General features: G+C 34.7%; 1 protein-coding gene across 1 annotated transcript in view; it reads right to left on the reverse strand.

The window, feature by feature from the left end:
• CTNNA3 (catenin alpha 3) overlaps positions 1–23499 on the reverse strand; it is a 1859096-nt gene that overhangs the window by 613236 nt on the left and 1222361 nt on the right. The window lies entirely within an intron of this gene.

Below are 23499 nucleotides of genomic sequence, written 5' to 3' on the forward strand. Positions count from 1 at the left end.
AATAATCATGCTTTTAATTCTTTAGATCATTATTAGTAATAAAACTTAATGCTATTAAAATTTTATTTCAACAATGTAATTAGTAATTTTGCAAATATAATGTAATTAAAATAAATTTCATGAAATATATAATTATTTAGAAATATCTATATCATTTTATTCCTCACCCAACATCCACTGGCCCATCTACTGTACTCCCAGACATGCAGAATAATGATAATATTTAGTAATTGGTATTTTGTAGGTTTTTTAGTTATATATAATTCATAGCTGTACACCTGTAATTTCTTGCTAAACATAATTTTTCAATTTTAAGGTAGATGAATTTACCATTTTTCCCCTTATAGATAATAATTTTTATGTCTGGTTAAGAAATTTTTTTTCCTAACCCAAGGTCATAAAGATATTCACCTTTTTTATTTCCTAATAGTATATAGATTTTCTTTATTTAGATCTTTATGTGGAATTGGTTTTTGTACAATTTTCGAGATTTGCATCTAGTTACATTTTTTAATATTTCTAGAATCATTTATTGTAAAGCCTACCCTTTCCCAACATCTCATAAGAACCACCTCTATTATCTATCAAGTCTTTACATATACTTGTATCTATATACTGGCTCTTAATTCTCTTTCATTATCTATACTCATATTGAAGTCTATATCCTCAATTTGTGTGCCAGTACCACACTTCCTTAAATACTAAATCTCATGCTGGCTGGTAGGGCAAATATTTTCAAATTCTTGTTCTTCCTCAAGAGCTTTTTGGCTTTTATTGACTCTTTGTACTTTCATATAAAATTTTAGAATAAGCCAATCACTTTTCACACACAAGTCAAAAACATATTGTGATATTAATTTAAAATGCTTTAAATCAATATATAAATTTTTGGAAATGTGACATCTTTACAATATTAAATATTATAATCATATAACATGGTCTATTAGTCCATTTATTTTTCTAAATGTCTCTACCAGCACCTCTTAGTCACAAATCATTATATTTTCTTTCAAAAGTATATTAAAATTGTGAATTATAAGTACTTTGAAATTAAATAAAATTCAACACATATGTTGATCCCATACTATATTGTAAGTGTTGTGGTAAGACAAGGGTGTGGAACCAAGGAAAGGCATGCTTATTATGACAGTGTGTTTTAGGTGTGTTTTAACTCTGCATCATTTTTGAATATTGTTTATTCCTTTTCAAAATACTTTAGCTCAATTTGTTATCTGGTTTGTGTTTTATGTGCCCTACAAGATACTTATATCAATCTAACATCTTTCTGCACATTCTTATCAAGAGATCAAGAGAAAGACTTCACCACAAGATAATTAAAAATACCAAAGTATTCACACACACACACACACACACACACACACACACACACACACCCCAGAACTTTCAACTCAGCTAAGATTATGCAAATTATTGAGTAAAGCTAATGAACTGAAATCTAATATCAATCTGGAAATGACAGGCTAAAACTGAAGCTGATTTAGAAAACAATCCCAAATTGAAACTAGATCTGTTTCAAGACAGTTTTCATTTCTAAAGCTATTTACTCCTTGTTTGAGTAAATAAACTAGAGAAATTCAATTTCTTCTCTATTTCTATAGCTCATTTAGCTATATATCTCGCAGTTGTAGTCAATTTCAAAGTATAATTCTGGAGGTGGCAAGATAAAACAGCATGTTCCTAACTACGACTTACTTATTTAAATTGTAAGATTTATACTTTTCTTGGAAATTATGAAAAGAAGTAAAATTATTTATTTGCTAACTTTGATGTTCCTAGCTCCTCTAATCAATCATGTATTTCTGTGTCGGTGTATTTCTTTCAGTACTTTTCATTTGCACTTTTAATTATTCATTCACTTATTTAACTAGTCGTTTATTCTTTCGACAAATAGGCACTGGATATATGTCATTATAAAACAGAAACTTGGCCTCTGTGATCAGAAACTTTACAATCACTCCAATGATATTACATAATTTTCAGATGTTGGCAAAATAATTTATTTATTTATATATTTTTTGAGACAAAGTCTCGCTCTGTCACCCAGTCTGGAGTGCAGTGGCGCAATCTCGGCTCACTGCAACCTCTGTCTCACAGGTTCAGCTGATTCTCCTGCCCCAGCCTCCTGAGTAGCTGGGACTACAAGTGCGTGCCACCACGCCCGGCTAATTTTTTGTATTTTTTAGTAGAGATGGGGTTTCACTGTGTTAGCCACAATGGTCTTGATCTCCTGACCTCGTGATCCACTCACCTCAGCCTCCCAAAGTGCTGGGATTACAGGTGTGAGCCACCATGCCTGGCCTAATTTAAATATTTTCTAAGTATACTTAAGTATTATTGCAGAGGCATGTCATAACCTTTGAATCTGATACTAATTCATGAATGAAAACTGACTTCTAACAAATTCATAGATTAAAAACTATTCTGAAAGCATACACAGTGAGTAAATAGAGGATAACACCAAAATTAGAAGAGAACATAGAAAAAATTCAGTGCAATTCACATAAACTGGTAGGTGTAAAGGTATATGTCTGTATATAAGAGTACACATGTGTTTGTGAGAGAGCAATTTTCACTACAAATTCACGGTTACTGTATTAAAAATTCATAGCAGTGAGAGGGTATTTAAAAATAAAATACACTTTACAGTTTTTTAATGCAAGTTTCCCATTAATTTGATTAGCTGTAGATTATTTAAAAATCAGATATTATTGACAAAACTAAAAAATAAATGAACAAATTCATTATTCATCCATTCATTCAACAAATACTAATTATTATAAGTATATGCTGTTTTAGTTATTGGGTATACAGAAACAAAGCAAAAACTTTACTCCCTTGTTTCTTGCATTGAAATATCAAACACTAAAAATAATAAGTAATAGTTGTTATATAATCACGACATGGTAGGAACAACGTGTGTTGGTCCACGTATACAGTTTGATTTTATCTTTAAACAGCACAGCAACACAGGTATTTGTATACCCATGTTAGAAAGACATGAGGATGATAGTTTTTACATGCTTGAGAGAAAAAAAGAGAGACATGAGAAAATAAATATCAATAGGGATGTTATTTTTCATCCAAATTAGGTATAAATTTATGTGTATGTTTTTGTGTGTATTGGGGGAGGAAGATATATTCTAGCTGAAAGTAAGATTTTTGTTAATAGTTTGAAAGAACTTCAAAATGAAAAACTGCTAACAATTTTTAATGTCTAAGACTGGAACTTAATTTTATGTCTAACGCAGACTGTCCCTTTGTGCTGGAAAACCAACACAGTTGAGCATATCATATTGAAAACAAGTATTCATTGTTTTTGGTTTTTCTCCAAAAACAATGTAACACGAACTTCTGACTGAAAACTTAACTGTTTTGTTTTCTAAATGTAAATTGAGTGTGTCTATCTCTAACTACCAGTACCTCTAATAACTAAGGCTTACTAAGTATAGGGCACTTTACTGAGGCTTTAAATAAAATGCCTCATTTAATCATGACACTATCCCTCCACAGTTTTTATAGACATTGGATAGATGAAGAAACCAAAGCTCAGGGGAATTTCAGTTTATCATTGGCCGCACTGCTTTTAAGTTGGAGAGTTCTGAGCTGATATGATAAACCAAGATATTATAATAATAATATTCTTAACATAATATTTCCTTTTTACAAAGTATGCACTAACAATTCAGTTCACCTGTATACTATTGATTTTTTTAAGTAAATATACATCTGTGTTCTTGTCCGAACATTTTTCACAGGAAAATGGACACAGTAGTCAAAAACTTCAGCAAATGTACAGGCCTAGTTTTTTTTTTGTTGTTTTTTTTGTTTTTCAGTCAACTGAAGAAGAAATTGTAAATAAATTAGTAGGATTTGGTATAAAAACACAGCTCAGTTGGGATTGTTGATGATATTTAAACACAGACAAAAAAGCTTTTGTGCCAGTTTCCTTTGCTCAATGCGGGAATTAAGGAAGAGGGCATGGTCCAGGGGTTGTTTCATCCTAAGCTGATGGAAATCCCAGGAAAGCTAAGCTCAATGGAATAGCACTCTCATGATGACCAGCATCCAGTGTGGGGCACAGGAGAGGTTGGAGTTAAAGAAGGACGTTTTCCTGAGCCAGTGAGATAGCACTGTCAGAAACACTCAGAAGTAGCTGCGGGAAGACTTGGAGGCTAACTATATTTTTCAACAGACTTGACAGATATTCTAATAGTTAAGAGGACAGATTCTGAATTTGCACAGCTTGAATGCAAAGTCTTCCCTACTTATTATTGTATGCCCTTGGGCTAATTAATTAATATTTTGGAGAAGCAGTTTCTTCAACTCAAGATTGTGGAAAACAAGAATGTTTATTTGGACCCCTGAGATAATTAAATATCCTGATTTTGATAAAGTAATTAGCATCGCACCCAACACAGATGAAGTGGCCAAGATAACTTGGCTATTTTTTTATCATCATCATAGGTGTATATATATGATTTGTGGCCATGAGCTGCAGCTTGGAGTTACATAGAATTGAGGGCAAAATAAAAATATTCATCCTCTGGCAATCTTCATTCAACTAAGTTTTACTTATTAAAAAATTATCAACTACAATCTCAAAAATAGGCTCCCTGACATTTTAGTCTGGATGATAAAAGAGTAAAATTTTAAAAAGGGTCTTTATTTGTTGTCTTTACCTCCTACACCTCTATTCAGCTTTGAGAGATAGAGATGTAATCTACATGATATTGGAAACATGGACATTGGTTTATTGGAGGAACTCTGCAGTCCATGGAATTCTTGCATATTGTTATAGGTCAGGAATAGGTTAATTTGTCCCTGAAATTACTCTAACACTAATGGCAATTCTCATCCCCACTCACCCTTATAAATCTTTAAGACCAAACCAAATGGAGCTAATGAACACTAGTTTCCATTGCCAAGAATTGGATTAACTTAAAAAAAGAGAAAAAAACTTAAAAAAATAAGATCTATCTGAAAAAGTCACTATGATATTAAAAACTACTCTAATTTCCTTGTCATATTGTACTACAATACTTTTTCCTCACTTTAGTTTATTAAATGATGAAAAAGGTAAAAAATGAGAACTACCTCTCCAAGGAAGGAATATTACTCTATTTTCCTTGTGGTTGCTACAAGTATATTAGCACCCTTGGAGACCAAGTTAAACAAAATAAAATAAACAAATAAACAAAAACCATGTTGTTAATGGAACCAAAGCTGCTGGAACTTAGAAAAGAATCTGTGTCCAAAATTTTGTGTTCTTATACTTGGAAAGGAAAAGCATGAAATATCATTTTAAAATATTTCAGTTTATTTTTCTTCTTCAAGAAGCAAACTACACTGCTAGACATTTTTTTCAAAATATTCAAACAAATAAAACTGTTCCAAATTTTCTTTGAGGAAGTAATTTCAGTTTAAAGTTTTTAAAATAGCCAAAGAGGATAAGTGAATGCATTGGTTTAAAAAATTTCATTTTTTATTTCCCATATTTGAAACTCATAAATTTTAGGATATAAAAAAGAGAAAAAGAGAAAGAATAAAGGAGTGTCTGAAAACATGCATGGACATAGTGTAGTCCCTTCTGAGAAGCAACATGATAGTGTGAAAAGTATAAAATAGAGAAAGATATGCAATCAGAAAACATGGGATTGGTTCAAGAATAACCCTTATTGGGAATCAGAAAAACTATATAAATAAAACCTGAATGATAGTGATTACAACATGATGAACTGTAACTCCTTTAAATCAGTAATCAAAAACCTCCTGAAAAAGAAAAGCTAAGGACCAGACAGTTTCATGGGTGAATTCCTACCAAACATGTAGAGAATAATTAATTCTGATGCTTCTCAAACTCTTCCAAAAACTGAAGAATAAAGAAAACTTCCAAACTCATTTTACAAGGCTAGCATTACCCACATAACAAAGTCAGAAAAGGGCACTGCAAGAAAAAAACATCTATAGGCCAATATTCTTGATAAATATACATATAAAAATCCTCAAGAAAATACTAGTAAACTGATTTCAAAAGCTAATTGAAAGGATCATGTGCTATGATAAAGTGGGGTTTATCCCTGGGATGCAAGGATGGTTCAACCTGTGTCAATTAATGCATGTGCTACACCACATTAACAGAATGGAAAACAAAAACCATATGATTATCTCAATAAATACAGAAAATCATTGACAAAATTCAACATCTTTTCATGATAAAAATACTCAGCAAATTATGTATAGGAGGAATGTACCACGACATAATATAGGCCATATATAACAAGCCCACAAACCCCATAATCAATGATGACAAGCTGAAAGCTTCTCCTCTATGATCAGGAATAAGAAAAGTGTGTACACTTTTGCCAATTCTATTAAACATAGTACTGGAAGTTGTATTTAAGGCAATCAGGCAAGAATTTTTTTTTAAAAAGGTATCAGATTTAAAAAGGTAGAAGTTAAAATATCACTATTTATAGATAACATGATTTTATATATGGAAAGCCCTAAATTTTTCACACTCAAAAACAACCTGTTAGAAATAAAAAAATAAATTCACTAAAGTTACAGGATACGAAATCAATATACAAAAATTAGTTGTGTTTCTCTACACTAACAGGGAACTATCCAAAAGATAAATTAAGAAAACAATGTCATTTCAACAGCATCCCAAAGAGTAATATACTTAGAAATATATTTAACCAGGGAGGTGAAAGATCTGTTTACTAAAAATTATAAAACACTGATGAAATAAATTGAAAAAGACACAAATAAATGGAAATATATACCATGTACATGAATTGGAAGAATTAATATTATTAAAATACCCATATGACTCAAAATAATCTATAGATTCCATGCAATTTCTATACAAATTCCAATGGTATTTTTCACAGAAATAGAAAAAGCAATCCTAAAATTGACACAGATCCACAAAAGACCATGAAAAGCCAAAGGAATCCTGAGCAAAATAACAAACCTAGAGGCATCACACTATCTGACTTCAAGATATACTAAAAAGCCATAGTAACCACAACAGCATGGTTGGCATAAAAACACATGGAACAGAAGAGACAGCCCAGGAATAAACCCATGCATTTAATAATCAATTGACTTTCAACAAAGGTGTCAAGAACACACAATGGGGAAAGAAGAGTCTTTCTAACAAATGGTACTGATAAAACTGCAGAAGAATACAATTAGGCCCTTCTCTCACACCATATACAAAAAGCAACTTTGAATGGATTAAAGACTTAAAGTTAGGATCTGAAACTTTAAAACTAACACAGGAGAAAGCTCTATGGTGTTAGCTTAGGCAGTAATTTTTCAGATATAACCCCAAAAGTATAGGCAACAAAAGTGAAAACATAAAAATGGGATTACATCAAACTGAATATCATTAGTACAGCAAGTACAACAGAGTGAAGAGACAACTGTGGAATGAAATATTTTCATATCATACATCTGTTCAGGGGCAGATCTCCAAATTACATAATGAACTCACTGAACTCAATAGCAAAATACAAATAAGACAATTTTTAAAATGTACAAAAAATGAATGGGCTTTTCTCAAAAGAAGACAAATGGCTAACAGAGATATGACAGAATGCTCGACATCACTAATTAAGAAAATGCAAATCAAAGCCACAATAAGATATTACCTTACACCTATTAGGATGTCTGTTACCAAAAAGACAAGAGATAAGAAGTATTGGCAAGGCTGTGGAAAAAAGGGAAGCTTTGTACACTGTACGTGGGAATGTAAAGTGCTACAGCCATTATGGAAAACAGCATATAAGTCAAAAAAACTAAAATAGAACTAATATATGATCCCACAATCCCACTTCTGGGTATATAGCCAAAGGAATTAAAATCAGTATCTTAAAGAGAAATCTGAACTCCCATGCTCATTGCAGTGTTACTCACAAAAGCCAAGATATGGATATGACCACTCATCAACAGATGCATGGCTAAACAAATACACACACACACACACACACACAATGAAATATCAGTCAGTCTTAAAAAAAGAAAATCCTGCCATATATGACAACATACATGGGCCTGAAATACATTATGCTAAGTGACATAAGCTAGGCACAGAAAGGCAAATATTGTATGATCTCACTTATACGTGGAATCTAAAAAAGTCTGATTCATAGAAGCAGAGAGTAGAACAGTGATTGCCATGGGATGGGGTAAAGGAAATGAGGTGTTGCCCAAAGGGCATAAACTTTCTGTTATAAGATGAATAAGTTCAGGGAATCGAATGTACAGCATGGTGATGATAGTAGCAATACTGTATTGTTTACTTGAAATTTAATAGAAGGGCAGTTTTTTTTTTTTTTTTTTTTTTTTTTTTGAGACCCAGAGTCTTGCTCTGTCACCCAGGCTAGAGTGCAGTGGTGCGATCTCGGCTCACTGCAAGCTCCGCCTCCCGTGTTCACGCCATTCTCCTGCCTCAGCCTCCCAAGTAGCTGGGACTACAGGCGCCCGCCACCACGCCCGGCTAATTTTTTGTATTTTTAGTAGGGACAGGGTTTCACCGTATTAGCCAGGATGGTCTTGATCTCCTGACCTCGTGATCTGCTCGTCTTGGCCTCCCAAAGTGCTGGAATTACAGGCGTGAGCCACCGCGCCTGGCCTAAAAGGGCAGATTTTAAGTGTGCCCACTCCCCAGCCGCCTGGCCCAAATGCTAATTATGGGTGGTAATGAATGTATTAATTAATTTGATTGTGGTAATGAGTTCACATCTACATGTTATCAAATCATCATGCTTTAAATCCTGGATATATACAATTTATTTTTTGTCAATTAAATATTTAAAAACAAAACAAAAAACCTTGCAATCTCCTGCCTACAGTTAAACAACACAAACTATTCTTCACCAATGTGTTCAAATTTATTTTGATAACAAGAAACTAAAGTAAACGTTAAATTTACTTAAGAAATATCTGAAAAGAGATTTTGGTAAATACTCTTTAAAAAACTTGGTGGCTGTCTCAAAATCCATCTGGAAAATCTTCAGAAACATTTTACCAGGAATTAGCAAGGTAAGTGCCGTAAACCAGCCTCATCCAACATAAGTATTTGTGTATATGGGTAGAAAATCACTGCCATCAGCAGTCAAAGTCTGTGCTCGTCCTCCCATAGCTCTGACATAAAATTATACTTTAAAAAGTTTCCCTTTGAATTCTGCCACCCCTCCACTTACTTATTAATATTAGCAAGCAAGCAAAAGTCATTTGTACAATCTTTCTATAAATTGACAAAGTCACAGATCTCTGTCTTTTGATGCAATTAGACCATACTTTGTATGATAAATCACTTGAAATAACTATAGCAATATTCCAAATAAATGATTTCATTACCTTTATAGTTAGCAGTAAGAACCTAGACATCTCCTTCATGTGTGGACACAGACGGGTTACAGATAAAGCCTAGGTAAGGCTATCTTTGCGATAGTCTAACTAATCTATATACCTTGAATTCTACTTATTTTACCAGTGAGAGCCTACTTCTAATATCCATTATACTAATTAACAGGCCACTAATTTCACCAATGAAAACCCACTTCTTTTATTTTACTAATTGTAAATGCCTTTGGTGTTGATCAAAGATAATGATAATGGAATGGCTATTAGTAGTTCCTATGGAGTGAGCATTTCCTGATTAGAATGCCAGTGTGAATTCCTGATTAACCAAATGATTGTCCCTACAGTGCAGCATAAACCATTTATACTTAAATATCACTGTCTTTAAGTTGAAGTTTTTCAAATTAAGTTACAGGCATCATAGTAATACAAATATTTTTAAACAGCTGTCTAATAAATTAATTATATATGAGTAACTGGCACATGTGAAGAGGTCATATGAACCATCATAGGAGCTAGAGATTTTTTTTTAATTGATCATGCTTCTCCAAAAAAGCCTAGAGCAAGGTAGGGGAAAAGATAAAATTAAGAAGACCTAAAAAGCATTTTAAGAACTTTACATGCAGGGACATATAATCTATAAAAGTAGATTATTTTTTGGTGTGTCAGAGACAAAAGGGTAGATAGGGAATAATGGATTATAAATCATTGAGAAGTAAGTGAAGTTCCTGTTGAAAGTTGAAGAGGAGAGGGATTTCAGTCATTGTGGTTTATCCAGGAAAAATTAATTTGATCTTTGGAGCCAAGAAGATAGAGGTAGTGAATCAAAGAATGCTATATACACAGGGTGCATTGACGAACCAAGGTTAGATCACTCATCAGAACTGAATGATATCTACTCGAGAGTTTGAAAAAATCCAGAGGTCACGTTATCAAAATTTTACTCAGAAGCTATTAACCTAGCTTTATAAACAATCAATGGGACAGAGTAAAAGCAGCTGTCAATTCATCTCTTGTCCATAAACAATTCACGAGAGAGTTTTGGTTACATTTCAAAATATTCCTTGGACAAAAGGACATTAGGAATTGGTTGAAGGACAACTAAACAGCTCAAGTATTCTGTGTGTTTTTGGGTTGTAACTTATGAAAATAGATGTCATGGAAGAAGAAAAAATCAAGGAATGGCCAACTGGAAGAATTATAGAAATTATAAAGGGGAGGAAATTTAACGCATAAAGAATAAAAACTAGTCACTATTTCTTTCTCTTGATACTCCCCAACATTATGTACACAGACACACTTGCGCATGTACACACACACTTGTGCATGCACACACACACACACACACAGAGCTAAAGAAGCTTCCTAAATGAAGCCTTTCCTCTCCTTTACTCTTTTGTGAGGCTTTAGGTATACTTATCTCATGCAAGTTATGAAGAACTTTGCTGTGCTGAGGTTCAACTAGATACTTCAGGAAGGAGCCAGAGTCTCCAAATCCATTGGATTCTTTGTTAATGACTGGCAATTACAGGATGCTGGGGCAAGAGATTATAAAAGTCAGATGTAGACTACCATCACCTATTGGTCCAAGTTGTCCCAAAAACTTGGAAAACTTGGCCAAAAGGCCTTCTATTTATTGAAAAATACCTGCAACACTCTGGGCATAGGGAATGCTCGTTTCCATTTTTTGAGTAAACAATGTTGGCGAAGGCATATTATTGTCAGCATAGAGGAAAGCCAATTTATTTTGATAGTTTCTATCAAGTGGGAATTAGAAAAATGGATAACCCCTTTGTTTAACACATATATATGGCTAAACATACCTATTCAAATTCTAGACTATCTTTGGTGCCTCATTTTGTGAGGTCTCTTTTCTGACTTCAGACACAGCCATAACCTCTGAAGCCTTTACCATTTAACTTCTTAATTTTAAATTTTCTGAATTTTAGCTATTTACCCTACTAGAATGAATTATATAATATTTTTTCATAAGATTTTTCACATAGCAAGTATGTCACATTTGTTTAATACACATCATTTCAAGTTTGTAAGACAAAAGTTGAGGAGTAATATGACATCAATCTTTAAAAATAAATATGACAAAGAAGAGACAAGAACTCGTTCTCTCAATTTGTAATGCTTGAAGCCTTTTAATCTGAAACAGATCATCTTCCAACATATAAAATGAAGACTATTTAAAGATAGTGTAAGCAATGCATGAGCTTATTTTTCTATGATCTTATACAGGTTAAATCTGTAACTCTATTAACAGAGAATTTATATAAGTTCATGAATGAGAGATAAATAATTTGTTAGTGAGGCAACAGGAGATTTGGGGAATATTTCTATGGTATCATTAGGGCAGTTCTCAAATGTGTCAGTTCTCTCAGATGAAATTTCTCTGCCCTCTTGAACTCATGTGGTAGCAGGGCCATGGGACATTAAATGCAGCCAAAATAGCAATTCCTAGCAGAAGCATGTGTGTAGTTTGCATGTTCTCTTTCCCTGGCCTCTATGCATGAGGAAGCAGGTTTCAAGATACAGTCTTCATCAGTATGGGTCTCTGCGTGACTAATACATGATGACGCCCCTTGCTGACCTCCAACGAACAATGAATATACAATGTACTGAGAAATAAACCTTTTCACTTTTCATTTTAAGCTGCTGACATGTTTCATTAATTGCTATGAATCCTTTAATCCAGCTTGTCCCATATGATACAATTCTCCAAATCTTATGTTACTGATATCTTGAAATTCCTCAAAACCCTTTAGGCCCTCAAGTAAACGGCTGAGGGTAACAGAGAAGAAACGCAACTGAAGAGCTCTTCCGGGTCCTTAGACATCTAGAAACTCAACCATAGCCACTACACTTTACTCTATTTTATATAGATATTTATGTTGCTCTTAATCCATCTCCCCTATAAAAAAATTGTACACCACTATTGCTAGGGATAGATCTTTTAGTCTTGGCCTATAATAGCATATCATGTTTCATTCATTCTACACATATTTGATAAGGGCCTATTGCAAAAAAAAGATAGGTTATAAGGTGTTGTAGAAAATACAAGGAGAAAAAGGTAACATTTCTTGTTCTCCAGACCCATATAATCCAGCTGAAACAGTTTATAAAATTTCTTTCAAAATTTATCCAGATGGAGTGGAAGAAGCCTGTGAACTTTTAACATATTTATTTATTCCCAAAGAAAGGCACAGAATTAAATGTAATGACCGTTTTATTTGTAAAATTAATATTCTCTGAAAAAACCCTACATATTTGCCCATGAGAAATTAGTACAAATTTCAGATCTCCTATATGAAGTCCTTTTTATTTCAGAATTCTTTTGCCTGCTTATTTGTTAAATAGACATCCTTAAACGGATTAGGGAAAAATTTGTCTTTTTGTATCTGAAGGAGGCAAAAGGAATTAAAATAGGATGTCAAAAGGTAGCCAATTTCAAAATCAGGCAGGCTAATTTTGTTATAAATACAGTAATTAAAAGGATTAGAAAAAGTGCTTCCCTTTGTTAGACTGACACTCTTACAATAATATGTGAACACACATAAGGGCAAAGAAGTGTGTCATAAGTACCATTAGTGGCCATGATGTCAGTCTCTGTTTTGGATATCCTTTTTCTTCATCCCCATTTTAGTCTTCTGAGTAGCATCTATCCATCATTTCAAGTTCTCTCTCTCTTTTTTCAATGTTTCCTAATCAATTCACCAGGGATTGTTCTTATTGTCCCTCTGTACATATGAACACTTCAGTGGTTCCCTAATTGTTTCATGTGTTTTAGCCTCTTTTCCTCAAACAGAAACTGATTTGTTACAAACTCCCATTTCCTACTTTTCTCAATGTTTCCCACAAGAAAATCTTGACTATACCTAACACATTGTAATCCCCTACACACCATCCTTTTTTGCATAATTCCCTTCATCTCTTAATCTAGAAACCCAGAGAAGAAAATACACTTATTATAGGAGGCCCAATTTCTAGTGAATTCATCATCTTCTTTATGCTTTTTGTTTTTGTTTTGAGACAATGTCTCACTGTCACCCAGGCTACAGTGCAGTGGTGCAATCATAGCTCACTGTAATCTTCAACTCCTGGGCTCAAGCAATTCTCCCACCTCAGCCTCCTGAGTAGCTGGGACTACAGGCGCACACCACAAGGCCCAGCTAATTTTTTTTTTTTTTGGTAGAGACAAGGTCTTGCTATGTTGCCCAGGTCACCATCTTCTTTGCTGTTCATTCTCATAAATGATTTAAACTTCTATTGTGGAAGTTTGTTGAAGTTCAACAGTGATAGCAATCACTTATATTTTCCCCATGTTTTTGACAACAGGAAGTGGATTTTCCCTTCAGTTCTCCAGCACTATTGTTATTTCCTGTGGTTCTGCAAAACTAACTGAAAATAGTTCTACATCAATATCTTCCAGTTCTCTCAGAATTCTGGGATGTGATTTGTCTAGCCTAGAGGCTTGAAGTCATTTAAAGCAGCAGATACTTTTACTATACCACCAATTGGGCTTTGATTCCCTTAAGCATAGTTATTATCCTCCATCTAGTTTAAAGATCATTCTCCTTGATAGAGAAGGAAGAAATAAAATAGGAGTTGAACGGTTCTGCGTTTTTTTCCTGTCATCTGATTTCTCACCATCTGGCCTAAACAGTTGGGTTTATCCCTTCCTTGTTCTTCTTTGACATGAAAGGGGAGTTTTATGAATTGTGTTGAAAAAGGAATTGAAAACTACTGTGAACATACCAAATTGAATTGAATAGCACAGATCGTATCTAGGGAAATGTAGTGAGAATATTACTAATTGCTAGATCAAATTTACAAAGAATAAGGAGACAGGAATGAGACAAGGAGATGAAATATTCATCTGGAACAATTAAAAGATCAATGGTGATACAATTATAAAACAGGAAACTAATGTTCTAACCAAAGCATGTTTTCTTCTTCAATTAATAATAATACAGTGTGCTGCACTATATAAAACAGCTTTATAATGTCAGTTGCATTTCTTTTGCAAAACCACAATGCAGGACAGACCAAAGAGATGGATGATTTGCAATAAAGGCAATGCACTGAAAACAGGAGCTTTTAATAGCTTTCTAAATTCATAAGAGCTGTAAAAATCCTCCTGAACCTACATCCATCTACTCTCCCAAAGAATATGCTTAAAAGGTTAAGAATGCGGTAGTTTAAATCTCCCTTGTCGTGTAATTCTTTGGGAATCTGTTTGTGAACTTTCAAATCTACCTGGCACTTTTAACTTTTTTGTTGTTGTTGGGGAGAAGGGTTGGCTACACATTTAACTATAGTATTTTTTTGAGACCGAGTCTCGCTCTGTCGCCCAGGCTGGATGCAGTTCAGCGGCATGATCTCCGGTCACTGCAAGCTCTGCCTTCCGGGTTCAAACCATTCTCCTGCCTCAGCCTCCCAAGTAGCTGGGATTACAGGCGCCCGCCACCACGCCCAGCTAATTTCTTGTATTCTTAGTAGAGACGGGATTTCACCATGTTAGCCAGGATGGTCTTGATCTCCTGACCTCGTGATCCGCCCGCCTCAGCCTCCCAAAGTGCTGGGATTACAGGGGTGAGCCACCTCGCCTGGTGTTTTTTGTTTGTTTGTTTTTGAGAGAGTCTCACTGTGTCACCCAGGCTGGAGTGCAGTGGTGCCATCTCGGCTCACTGCAACCTCCGCCTCCCAGGTTCAAACGATTCTCCTGCCTCAGCCTCCCAAGTAGCCAGGACTACAGGCACGTGCCACCATGCCCAGCTAATTTTTGTATTTTTAGTAGAGACGGGGTTTCGCCATGTTGGCCAGGCTGGTCTCGAACTCCTGACCTCAGGCGATCCACCCACCTCGACCACCCAAAGTGCTGGGATTGCAGGCGTGAGCCACCGCACCTGGCCAAACTACAGTATTATTAATGCAAAAAGTCCCTTCATGGAGACCTGAAGACATCATTTGTTGCTCAATAGAATCTCTAAATACAAAATAAATCCAGCATTTTAAAAATCCAGAAAAGAAAACTTGGTCTGATTAACCAGTTGAAGATTAAAGTAGTGTGTAGCAGATACTGCCAGGTGGTATTCCAGGGTATTAGACCCTGTTCATTCCATACTCTAACACAGTCAGTGGGAACATAGTAAAATTTCCGATATCATAAATTTCCCTTGTAGAAGCTATGGCTTATCATTCTTCTATTTCTACTAAAAATATTCACAAGATTGTGTCTAAGTTTTGTGCTTGCATTAGCAAAGAAGTATGACATTGGGTAATAGGCCACCTACAGTAATATCTTCCAAACTCTTAAGATTGGTGGCAGCAAAGGAGTAGAAGATAGAAGAGAAACTCTTATCCGACATAGAAATTGTTGAGAGATTGGAAGGTTAGGACATAGGAAATGTAATGACTCTACAGAATGGAAAAGGGGTCAAGCCATTTATTTTTAAATAATTTTGATTTAGAGTCAACCAATACTGTTGGGAGGATTCTATGCCACAGTCACTCTGTTATGCACTTTCACAACAACCATCTATTACATTTCAAAAATTATCCTGTCACATAGGAATTATCACTCCCATTTTACAGAAGGAGGAATCAAAGGATGTTAAGCAATTTTCCCAAGGCCAAATAGTTGGTGAGACAGCGCACGTGATAGACTGTGATTTCCCTTGCCAGTTGAGGGACTACAGCTCCCCCTCATTGCATGTTGAATGCAGAAAATGCAGAAGGGAATGGGTGAATGGTACCCACATTTCATGTTGTATCACCAACCTACCAATCAGTACCAAATATTTGCCATTGTACACCCCATCAGCCTTTAGTTAAATGTGTCTATTTATCAGTATATTAAAATATTCACCACAGTAGCATGGCATATGCATAAACCACTATGACTTAGAAGAATACAATTATTATTTGGCTAGCCCATAAACTGTCAGAGCTCTTTATACATCCCACCGCCTTAGCAGCCAGACTCCAGGATTGTTTTATACGAGGAGAGAAAAGAAACCAAATTTTATTTGAAAAAAATCAGATTAATAAATGTAAAGAAAGCTAATATTAAACTTTATTTTAAAGATCACATATAGCCATAACGAGATATAGACTTGAACTTGGTGTAATCAAAGAGGCATTAATTTAAAGGAACTATGGCTAAGGGAAAAAAATCTATTGTTTATATATTTTGTTAGTATCTGGAGATACAAAGCTCAATGTAGTAATCAATGACATAGCTGTGATACCTTACAGCTCACTAATCAATATCATAAAACTATCTACATAATTGGGAAGTTTAGCTAAGCTTTATTGTAGAAAAAGGAAAAACATACTGGAAGTCATTTTGGGGTGTTGTTGTTGTTGTTGTTGTTGTTGTTGTTTTGAGACAGAGTTTCACTCACTCTTTCACCCAGGCTGGAGTGCAGTGGTGCAATCTTGGCTCACTGTAACCTCTGTCTCCCGGGTTCAAGTGATTCTCCTGCCTCAGCCTCCTGAGTAGCTGGGATTACAGGCGTGCACCACAACACCCAGCTAATTTTTGCATTTTTAGTAGAGACAGGGATTCACCATGTTGGCCAGGCTGATCTTGAATCCCTGACCTCAAGTGATCTGCCTGCCTTGGCCTCCCAAAGTGCTGGGATTACAGGTGTAAGCCACCACGCCTGGCCTGGAAGTCATTTTGTTTAGCTCATTTATAGAAATTATTTCCACCAGGCAGTAACGACAACAATCTAAGGAAATGTTCTAACAACCATATTAGCATAGAGTGATAGATAAAAGGATATTATTTTTATTTTCTATATCATTTTCACATTCTCCTTCAGTTAATTGAACATTTAGCTGAGCAATATATGTCACGTGTCATATATTGCATGATGAAAACCTTTTATTCTAAGGAAACAGGTTTTAGTATCACCATATTGAACATGAAAATCATTCTAATACCAAAATGTGAACCTTGAATTTTTAAAATTCCGTAGTATAATCTGATTAATAGGTGTCATAAGGAAATGACTGACCTATTGGGTACACAAAATAATGTTCTAAAAGTTATATTTTAAAACGATATATCTACATAAAGTGTGACAATATAATTATTTCCAGTTTGATTAAATGCTATAATCACTATCTCATTACTGGAATAATTAAGAAAAATATAGAAATATTATCACATATGAGAATTAAATTAAGTAGACGTTACGTAAACCAGAAGATTCTTATGCAATTTCAAAGCTGTCACAAATAAATTCAGGTTTGAGGGACAATAAAGAAGTAATGATGGGAAGGAAAGCTTGATAATTATAGCATGGTTGCTATTTATCTATTCAGTGTAAAGGATCAAAGAAGGAATTGTCTTAGTATTTTCCTACTTCACTGAAACAAAACTTTTAGTTGACAGTGAACACACTACAAAGGAAATCAATTTAACGACCTTTATTGAAGCAGTACTAGATACAAGGTACTGTGCTAGGTCATTCAGAACAACGGTGAATAATAGCTATACTAGTTTGTTAGTGCACTCATAACACAGTATCACTGATGGATGTGGCTTAAACAACAAAAGTTTATTTTCTCACATTTCTGGAAGCTAGAAGTCTGAGATTAAGGTGTTGACAGGGTTTGTTTTCTCTGAGGTCTCTCTCCTTGACTGACAGATGGCTATCTTCTCCCTGTGTCTTCACAGGGTTTTCCTCAATACATGTCTGTATCCTAATTCCCTCTTCTTGCAAGGACATCAGTTATATTGGATTGAGGCTCATCCTAATGACCTCATTTTAACTTAATTACCTCTTTAAAGACCCTATTTACAAATACAGTCACATTCTGAGTTACAGGGGGTTACGATGTCAATATATAAATTTGGGGAGAGACATAATTCAGCACATAATAAAGCGTTCTTGCCCTCCAGGACTTTCAACATAATAGAGAAGAAAATATATAAAAATAACTATCATAGAAGGCAGAAAGTGATAAAAGTTATAGTGCACAGCCAAAATTATTAGGATGGTGCAAAAGTAGTTGCAGTTTTTGTCATCACTTTGATGACAAAAAATGCAATTAAATTTGCATCAACCTATATAAAACATAGAAAATGATTGGATAACTAAGAAAGGTTTAATGGAGAAAGTGGTTTTCTAGGACGAGATTTCAGCATATTGAGACAAATATAACGAAAAAGATAGGAAACAACAAATTAGAAGAAAACACTGTATAGGGCTAATTTTTCATTTAATTATAATTCATTTCACCATATTGAGATAACTATAGTGGAAAGGATAGGAAAAAAACATGATTAGAAAAGAGCACTGTATAGGGCTAATGTTTCATTTAATTATAATCAAACTATACTCTGATTGACATGGCATATTTTGTATTTACGACAATAAAGATCATTTGACTGCTGATAGAAAAGCAGAAATAGAAAATCATATTTTCTTCAGTTTCAATGTAAAATACACCACAGGCCAATAACCAGACAAATAAAATAATTCTCCACCATCTTCCAACATATCATTTGTATTTATGGACATTTTTCAAAAGAAATAAAATAGGGAGAAAATTAGAATTGTACCAATCATAAGCCAGAAGAAGACATAGATAATAAAAGTCCACTAGCGATTGGATTGTCCTTTTAGGAAATCTATCTATCAAAAATCTATGCTTATAGCTCTTTGTTCAGAGGGTCAGTTCCCAAACTTATGTGATACAACAGTATTTTAAATTCTTTCCTGTAATAAACTGCTACTGAGATTTTTTTTAAGTAGAAATGTGATATTTTATCACCATGGAGTACAACCTAAGTTTAGCTGCCTAACACATTATTCTTAGTCTTGCTTGAAAAGTAAATCATATTTCTGACAATGACAACAAAATCTCAATTTTGATTACTTCTGTTTCAAAAGAGCATAGGATAATGGTAAGGAACCTATACAAAATATCGTTTTAATATTTATAGATTCTGGATATTAGCCCTTTGTCAGATGAGTAGGTTGCAAAAATTTTCTCCCATTCTGTAGGTTGCCTGTTCACTGTGATGGTAGTTTCTTTTGCTGTGCAGAAGCTCTTTAGTTTAATTAGATCCCATTTGTCAATTTTGGCTTTTGTTGCCATTGCTTTTGGTGTTTTACACATGAAGTCCTTGCCCACGCCTATGTCCTGAATGGTATTGCCTAGGTTTTCTTCTAGGCTTTTTATGGTTTTAGGTCTAACATTTAAGTCTTTAATCCATCTTGAATTAATTTTTGTATAAGGTGTAAGGAAGGGATCCAGTTTCAGCTTTCTACATATGGCTAGCCAGTTTTCCCAGCACCATTTATTAAATAGGGAATCCTTACAATGAACTCAAACAAATTTACAAGAAAAAAACAAACAACCCCATCAAAAAGTGGGCAAAGGACATGAACAGACACTTCTCAAAAGAAGACATTTATGCAGCCAAAAAACACATGATCACAAGGTCAGGAGATCGAGACCACGGTGAAACCCCGTCTCTACTAAAAATACAAAAAATTAGCTGGGCGTGGTGGCAGGCGCCTGTAGTCCCAGCTACTCGGAGAGGCTGAGGCAGGAGAATGGCATGAACCCGGGAGGCGGGGCTTGCAGTGAGCCCAGACTGCGCCACTGCACTCCAGCCTGGGCGACAGAGCAAGACTCTGTCTCAAAAAAAAAAAAAAAAAAAAAAAAAAAGAAATGCTCATCATCACTGGCCATCAGAGAAATGCAAATCAAAACCACAATGAGATACCATCTCACACCAGTTAGAATGGCCATGATTAAAAAGTCAGGAAACAACAGGTGCTGGAGAGGATGTGGAGAAATAGGAACACTTTTACACTGTTGGTGGGACTGTAAACTAGTTCAACCATTGTGGAAGTCAGTGTGGCGATTCCTCAGGGATCTAGAACTAGAAATCCCATTTGACCCAGCCATCCCATTACTGGGTATATACCCAAAGGACTATAAATCATGCTGCTATAAAGACACATGCACGTGTATGTTTATTGCGGCACTATTCACAATAGCAAAGACTTGGAACCAACCCAAGTGTCCAACAACGATAGACTGGATTAAGAAAATGTGGCACATATACACCATGGAATACTATGCAGCCATAAAAAATGATGAGTTCATGTCCTTTGTAGGGACATGGATGAAACTGGAAAACATCATTCTCTGTAAACTATCGCAAGGACAAAAAACCAAACACCGCATGTTCTCACTCATAGGTGGGAATTCAACAATGAGAACTCATGGACACAGGAAGGGGAACATCACACTCCGGGGACTGTTGTGGGGAGGGGGGAGGGACAGCATTAGGAGATATACCTAATGCTAAATGACAAGTTAATGGGTACAGGAAATCAACATGGCACATGGATACATATGTAACAAACCTGCACATTGTGCACATGTACCCTAAAACCTAAATTATAATAAAAAATATATATATATTTATAGAGGGGAAAATACTGAATTTTTATGGAATTTTAATAAATATATACTTCCTTATGACTTGTTACACGTGGGTCACCGGCAGATAAACTTAATATTTACTTACTACCTAAAACATATGACAATTCAATTGCTCAGCCAGGTGGTATTAACAGTGTGGCAAAAGTAAAGGATTTTCCTTTTGTTCATACAACTTACCCAATGGCACATTCAAGTTTTTCTCCTCTACTATTATGACAATAATTTAGGTTCATGTCTGAAAATGTTTGAAAGACATATAAATCCCACATTTCATATCACTTGTTAGTGTCTAATTAAGCAGATAATTTTGAGTTCAGTGAATTACAAAATCAAATTTAAAACACATCAGATTTTACATTAGGTAATAAAGATCTTGGCATGTAAACCTTTAGCACTGTGGGAAATGAGCTTCATCTTTTACATTGGTGAAAGGTGCAGAGTGATCATTCTGTGCAATTACACAGCTAGAAGAAGCCTTGATTTGGAAACAGTACTATACCAAGGAGAAAATCACGTTGCATAGTTGTGCTTAATTTTTGCAGTCTAACTAGAATAATTATGCTACATACATACATCTGGCTTTGCTCTAAAGCCTATGTTGGGCAGCTCTGAAATATAAACAGAGTAAATTTTGCCCTTGATCACTTTGGACGTTACTCCTGTAAAAATCATATATGAGTTTATTTGAGTAAAACAGATTTAATTAAACAAATGTTTATTAGGCATCTGCAGTATACCATATATTGTGTAAAGCACGGCAATGAAGTAAAACCTAACCATCTGTACAAATCCACAGTTGTCGTTTCTTCTCTTTCTTTGACTTCATTTTTTACTAATCTGATGTTTTGCTTGTTTCCCCCTACCCATTCCCACATGTAAATTTTCTTCTAGAATCTTACTAACTTCTGGTGGGAGAGGAAAGAGCCTCATTTGCCACCAAAACCATATATAATCTTGGTCAAAAGGATTTTTATATTGCCTTATCAAATCATGCGAAATTATCCATCTGTGTTTGCATGTACAGCCAAAGAGGAAGGGACTTCAGCTTTTGTTCATTATTTGACTTAACAGCTGAATAAGTAACAAATCAAAAACTAGGCTTAACAGTCAGGTAAATATTTTTCCCGATTTAGAAAGGGTCCAGATGGAAAAACTTAGAATTATGATCTAAACATGGCCTCCATATTTTGACATTAAAAAAATACAGAAATTAATTTGAGAGGAAAAACACTGACACAGGGTCTCCCTATGTAGCTCAGACTAACCTTGAACTCCTGTGACGACAGGGAAAATCAATTTTTAATAGAGAACAATAGGCTGACTAGACTAGAGGATATATAAAACTAACATCATTATTATTTGTTGTCTTAGAGAATTTGAGCAATTAAGGAATTCTCTGTGACAGTTAATATTAAGTGTGATTATACTAGCCAAATTCCTTCCAGGTGGAGCAATAAATGAGAAAATATCTATGGAACGCCTACAGATCTTGGGATAAATGGTTCCACACATTAATAGTTGCATTTCCTTTTTTTTTTTTTTTTTTTTTTTTTTTTTTGACAGAGTCTCTCACTCTGTCGCCCAGGCTGGAGTGCAGTGGTGTGATCTCCGCTCACTGCAAACTCCGCCTCCTGGATTCAAGTGATTCACCTGCTTCAGCCTCCCAAGTAGCTGGGATTACAGGTGCCTGCCACCATGTCCGGCTCATTTTTGTATTTTTAGTAGAGATGGGGTTTCACCATGTTGGCCAGGCTGGTCTCAAACTCCTGACCTCATGATCCACCTGCCTCGGCTTCCCAAAGTGCTAGGATTACAGGTGTGAGCCACTGCACCCGGCCAGTAGTTGTATTTCTTGAGAAAAAAAGATTTTAAAAGCCATAAACAAAAGTAAAAAACAAAACTCACACATACACTATTATAAATCCATAAAAAAATCAGCTATTCAAACAAAAAAAATTGATACAAGAAAATTATAAATTTATTTAGTGAAATGGTGATAGTATAAATATATATCATGCTTTAATGAAGTATTTTAATTAATCCAGTCACCACACATGTTTTTGCTAAATATGACAGACAGAAGATAATAAGGTAATAATTGGCTTACCACCCTAGATAAGTTTTAATTATTCCATGGTAGTTTTAAATACTTTGAATATGATGTTAGCTTAAAATTCAATGGTCAAAAGCACCTTATAGAATTTTAAATAAGTAGATATTCTGATCTAGTTTAAGAAGAAAGGGTCAAGTCACAAGGCCAAGGCTGAGTATCTCTACCTTCATGAAATTTCCCATATAGTTAGGTAAAGAGTATTTATATGTAGTTTAGGTATGAAACATAAAGTACATAAATCACTATCAAGACAGTGAATGCATATTTACAAGTAAATATTAAATCATGGCATGGGAATTTAATGTTGCCATGTCAAATTATTTAGATACACAAAAAGGATGTATTTTTCTTCCTCCCATGACCATTTTCCACATATAGTATTACAACTGTACCTGAAAACTATGTTTCACCTACAACTGAAAGTCTCTGAAGTTGATTAAATTATAAGGTTATGGGGGATTGTAGGGGAGTTGGTCTGGATGTCAGTGAATATTTTAAAATCAATA

The sequence above is a fragment of the Hylobates moloch genome, unplaced genomic scaffold, assembly GCF_009828535.3.
Source record: "Hylobates moloch isolate HMO894 unplaced genomic scaffold, HMol_V3 SCAFFOLD_3, whole genome shotgun sequence".
NCBI classification, from domain to species: domain Eukaryota; kingdom Metazoa; phylum Chordata; class Mammalia; order Primates; family Hylobatidae; genus Hylobates; species Hylobates moloch.